Source organism: Castanea sativa, chromosome 7 (assembly GCF_040712315.1).
Source record: "Castanea sativa cultivar Marrone di Chiusa Pesio chromosome 7, ASM4071231v1".
Classification (NCBI taxonomy): Eukaryota; Viridiplantae; Streptophyta; class Magnoliopsida; order Fagales; family Fagaceae; genus Castanea; species Castanea sativa.
The window spans coordinates 9,316,666-9,322,665 of record NC_134019.1 but is presented as its reverse complement, the minus strand read 5'-3'; positions in this window follow the sequence as shown (position 1 = coordinate 9,322,665).

Here is a 6,000-nt window from a genome sequence, read left to right as displayed (position 1 = left end):
TTCATTTGAACCTTTTGGCCTTAAGGTAACGCTGCCCTTCATTGCTGCTAAATATAGGTATGAATGTTGATATTTTGAAAAGCTAAAACAAAAATTAATTATAGTGAATTTTTTTTTTTTAAATAATTTATAAAAAAGTTACATGCTCATAATGTTAGACAATCTCTTCCACACGCATAACACAAATACAACCCAGAAATAAAAAGGTGAAGCCTTTGTTGAAGGATAGAATACAAAATTTGATAGTTCTTAAATAATAAGTAGATAAAGCATAAATATTTATAGAGGTTTATATAATGAATTTCAAGGATTTAAAAAATTTCCTTTATAACTCATAGCAAAACCTTAAAAAAACACACACACACACACACACACACACACACACACACACACACACACAAAAACAAAGAAGAGAAATGCATATTGTAATTTTGCAAAAGGTAGGTTTGATAAAGCATTCTACAATAAATTTCACAACTGTCAAATTGCCTAAGTAATAAGAAAAAAATTCCAAAACAAAAGAGAGTTCGATTTATAATCAACATAGAAATTATAAAAAGAAGGAGAATTATTGATAATGGAGGAGAGAAAAATTGACTAGAACAATAAGTAGTATTTCTATCCCAAAAATAAAAGAAAAATACAGAAAGAAGAAGAAGAAGTTGTGCTTAGGAGTTGTAGGGTCAAAATTTAAGCCCAAACCCAATAGTGAGAAGGGAATAGGCCCAAAAGCCCAATACAATGAAATTTGTAGAGAGTATGCTTGAAATCTAGGCTCTAGGAATATTGGATAGCAAAAACGAAGGGCTCGACTTAAACACTACACACAAGGAAAAGTTTATATGACAGAATTTGTCCTCAAACATAAGCCGAGGATGAATTTGGTTATCTCCCTCGATCTCTTCCAAAGATAGATTAAAATTATAGATTTTGATGTATACAGTGTCTATTTTTCTCTCCCCCTTCTCCTGAAGGTTCCTTCTTCCTTTTATATCATCCCTCTTCTTCTCCTCATCCTCCACGTAAGGGTTCAATTGCTTTTTTAGATATTTGTCTCATCCACCTCCCCTGAAATCTTTGGAGGCAAGTATCAGGCTAAACTCTGATGCCCAGGTATCACTTCACCCTTAATGCGGCCAAAAAAGCAGTTGCAGAGCATTCAATGCGGGGGCAGTGGTAACAGCTTAATCTTAGATATTTCACCGTCCTTCTTCTTATCTTCCACCTTTACCATGATTACCCTTACCTATAGGGTCTTCTAGAATATTGCCTATGGATGTTAACCAGTCTTTCTTCTACCTCGGCTTTACATAGCCGAGGATATAATCTTCCTCAGACTATCCTCTTTGATATACTTGTTTAAGTATCACCTTTTTAACTATTAGTATTGTTTTGTGAGTTGACATTCTTACATCCTCAGACCATTCAGTATCCTCGGATTGGGCCTTTAGCCCTACAAATACTCTTGGGCCAACCCCACATATATTTCTTGGCCCGTTGACCCTACAATAGCCCCTCGAGATTCTCATTTTTGCTACCTCAGGAGAAAAAGAGGATCTCAACAACTGTCACCGTTAACTTGTGTACACCTCACATCTTCACTGACAGGAATGATGACTTTTGAACTGCCCATTGCACTTTCCTGACGTTTCGACATGCAAAGCATCCCCAAATTAAATTCTAACGTCTCTTTGTCCCCCACACTTAGCGACATGACGCGTATCCAATGGTTGAGGATTGCGTTGGGACATAGGCGGGAATTTTCCCGCTTCATGACTCCCTCTAATATAAATACTAGCAATTCAAACCCTCTTACACACTACAACACTCATACAATGTATCTTCCAACCTTTGCAATATACACGCGCCCTCACATTTATCAAGAATTAGTCCGAGGTGACTTTGTCATTTTTAAAGTAAGTTCTCCCAAACTCCGTCTTTCATTATTTTTCTTTCTTCTTTCTTTTTCTTGTGTTTCTTTCTCCTCGGCACACCTATCTTCTTAGTTCTCCCACCATACCCATTCCCTACTCCCACAAATGGGTAGATTTGCATCCCTAGTAGATTCAGATGAAAAAATAGAACAATTTAAGGCTAAGTATAGAATTCCACCGGGGGTGTCTATTACATACTGTACGGAAGGGGAGTGGCATGAAAAAAGACAAACAGAAGAGGTAGTAATCCCGATGACAGCGTTTATAGAAGGAGGGATGAAAATCCTAATGAGAACCGTTACTAGGGATTATCTTAGGGCTTTCAAATTAGCTCCTACCCAATGCGCCCCAAATATGTTTAGGATTCTAGGTTCCATAGATACACTAAATGAAAATAAACCTAGGACTCACCCATCATGACCTGAACTGGGTTTATAACCTCCACCACCTAAAAAACTAGGGATATTACCTAAAATCTAGGTATCCAGAAGTTAGACTAATCCAATGCCTCCCTGAATCCAACAAGGGTATGAAAAGTGACTTCCTAATCATATCAGGGGATTGGCACGATGGTGTTCCCTGTTCGACAAGGGAGGGGGAACCAGCTGAAGTTCTGGATCTAATTGAATTATTCATAGTCATTCTTTTTATACCTGGCTTTATATAAAAACATTTACTTATTCTAACCTTGTTTTTCTTCTCAACAATTTTGCAGCCCTACACGCAGCGGTTCCCATTCCCATCTCGTTGATTTCGCAAGATTAGACAGAATATTGAAGGCTGAAGTGTTTGTGCACACAGACAACCAACTCCGAGCAGCTCATTTAATCCTCGACTACGATCTTATATCCAAAGCTTTCCAAGAGTTGAAGTGCGTGATTAAAGCGAAGGACCCACGCTTACACCTGATAAGCATTGCTGCCGAGGGTTTTCTTCTACCTGAGGGCACCCCTATTCCTCAAGGCACCCTCCTCACACAACCCATACCACTCATACTAGAAGGTGTTCCCCTCGTCCCAATTCCAACTTAGCACACAACTGGTGAAGCAACCTCGTCCCAACCCAGTGTAAAGGAAGAAAAAGAGATTGTTGAAGTATCAGATTCCTCCAAGGATGAGTTTGAAGTCTTCAATCGACGCCCTTCCCTTGAAGACCAAGTTGCTATCCTCGGCACATCCTCCTCAAATCCTCCACAAGGCAACACCCAACAATCTGACATAATGGGCATCCAACGCAAGCCTAAACAAAGTCTTAAAGACGTACCGGAAGCCTAAGTGGGGACTCAAGTGCCTCCAAAGGTAGCTCAAACTAAGACAAAAGATAAAGGCCCCAAGAAAACCTCTTAGCCCAAACTCTTTCTTCCTCCACCTGTCCAATCCTAACGCACCGACCAAGCTGATTATAAGTGAAAAAGGGATTAGCAAAAGGGGAAGGATGTGCTTGAGGGAGGGAAAGACCTCCTTCCCAAGGAGCTGGAGCCCAAAAAGGGAGGAAAGCAGGCTTACACAATGCAGACGAGGTCAGAAAGACGGGCCGAGACTCACGCACCCGTAACTGCCCCAATTTGGGCACCTCCAATGACCATGGATGACCAGGCGGTTACCGCTGATGCATCCATTAGGAATTCTGATGCAGGAACAGCTACTTACATAGCGGATGCTTTGGAGCAAGCCCTTTTATTGCCTGAGGATATGGGTGAGCTCAGGCAAATGAGGGACCAGAATGTCTTCATGACATTAAAGAAGGAGTTTGCTATCGTAAGAGTCCCATTCAATCGTTGTTTACATCTGTTTCTATTACACTTAAAAGTTTTAACTATGCCTTCTTGCTTTACTATCTCTTGTGTATAAGCTGTCCAGTCGGCTCACAGGGCCGAGGAGATCGCTATTAGCACATACAAAGCTTTCAAGACTGAAGAATTAAGGTCCAACAATGCCTAGAGGATCCTTGATATAAAGGTCAAAAAATTACAAGAGGTCACGACCAGCTTGAACAAAGCCGAGAGTGAAAAGTTAAGCTCTAAGGCTGCTTTAAAAGTAGCCGAGAGGCAGGCTGAGACCCAGAGACTGCAGCTTAAACAAGTCGATGAGGACTATGCTGCAGCAAAGAAGTTGATTGAGGACCTCAAGAAAGATTTAAGGAAATCTGAGAGGGCGAATGAGGAGGCCATCAAAGCCAAAGAAGAGGCTACCAAAGCCAAAGAAGAGGCTACCAAAGCCAAAGAGGAGGCTGAGAAGGCAAAGGACCAAGCTGAGCAAGATGGCTATAAGGTCAGCGTGGCAAAGACCACTGAAAATTTCAGAGCTCAAGTCTCTAAGGTATGTAGGCATTACTGCCTCCAAGTATGGAATGAGGCACTTTCCCAAGCTGGGATTGATGCCTCTTCCACCCTTTAGAAGACAGAAAATGTCTACTTCTCCCTAGCCATCCGAGTCTCTGCCCCTCCCCAAACTAAGGATGGTGCTGTCATTCAAGAAGCAGAGGTTAAACAAGGTGATGTAGCTGAAGACCCTGTCTCCATTGAAAGTCAGCTTCAAAAACATGCTGAACCAACAGAAGGGATGGCACATGAGGATACACAGCCTCCCAGTGATCCTAAGGAATCTTCCAAGGACAAAAAGACTAACGAAACAATGGAGCTTGTCTTAGCGACAAATCCCAAAACCATAGAGGAAGATCCGAAAGGCAAAGGGATAGCTACTGACTCCTCGGCGCCAACTCAGCTTCCAAAAGATCCTAAAGGCCATTTAAAGTTAAAGCTGAAGCTATGATTGCTCTTCTCTCTAGCTTTTCTTTTTATCTTTATTCAATGTAATTTGACAACTTGCAAGTAAATGTACTTCTAAAGAATTTCAAATCAATGAAAAGAGCAAATTATTTCTGTTACGGGTTTAAAATTTATTACCCTTTTTTTTTGTTATCTTTTTCATCTTACTTTATGCTTCTTTATCACAATAGAACAGTAATCTATTTCCTTTCATAAATTAATTAACAATTCTAAGGAAGCAATCAGGCATGAATTAGGCAATAAATATGTTCAATATACTTGCAAATGCTTTAAGTGATGCTCATGAACTTCTATCCATCCATCACTATTTTGGGAGTTTTTAAGATTTGCAAATAGAATGGCAAACTTATGCCTAGATCCACGTTAAACATAAGCTGACCAAGGATTAAACATAATTAAGACTTTAACCAGTGCCCAATAGAATACCAACATACAAAAGATATATAGATGAAATGAAGTGTTAATTTCCCCAAAGTGGATGATCCGAGGACCAAACGTAACTAAGGTTCTACCCGACGTTCAACAATAATGTCAATTTATGCAAGGTATGTGGTCCGAGGATCCAAGCATATCCAAGTTTCAGTTTAATATTTAGAAAAATGAACTGAAGTGTTAATTTCTCCAAAGTAGATGATTCGAGGACTAGACATAACTAAGGTTCTGTTCAACACTAAATAAAATATCAATTTATACAAGGTATATAATCCGAGGAGCCAAGCATGACCAAGCTTCAGTTTAATACTTAGAAAAATGAACTAAAGTATTAATTTCCCAAAGTAGATGATCCGAGGACCAAACATAACTAAGGTTTTATTCATCCCTTGCAGATATGCTAGAGTGGAATATCTATTCGTGATGCCTAGATCACAACAATATCTTCTAAAGGCTAGGCCGTTATCTAAAATGAGAGTATGAAGGATTCCAAACTTGGCGACAATGCTTTTCCAGACAAATTTCTTCGCCTTCACATCTCTAATATTTGACAATGGCTCAGCTTCAACCCATTTAGTGAAATAATCTATTTTAACAAACAACCACCTCCTATTTCCTGCTGCTTTTGGGAAAGGCCCTACAATGTCCAAGCCCCATTGAGCAAAAGGCCAAGGACTAGACAGAGGATTAAGGACACCCTCTGGTTGATAGATGTTAGGAGAAAATCTCTGACATTGGTCACATCTCTTTGCATAATCATGTGCTTTTCTCTGCATATTGAGCCACCAATACCCTTGTGTGATAGCTCTATGAGATAAAGACCTTCCTCCTGTGTGACTTCCGCAA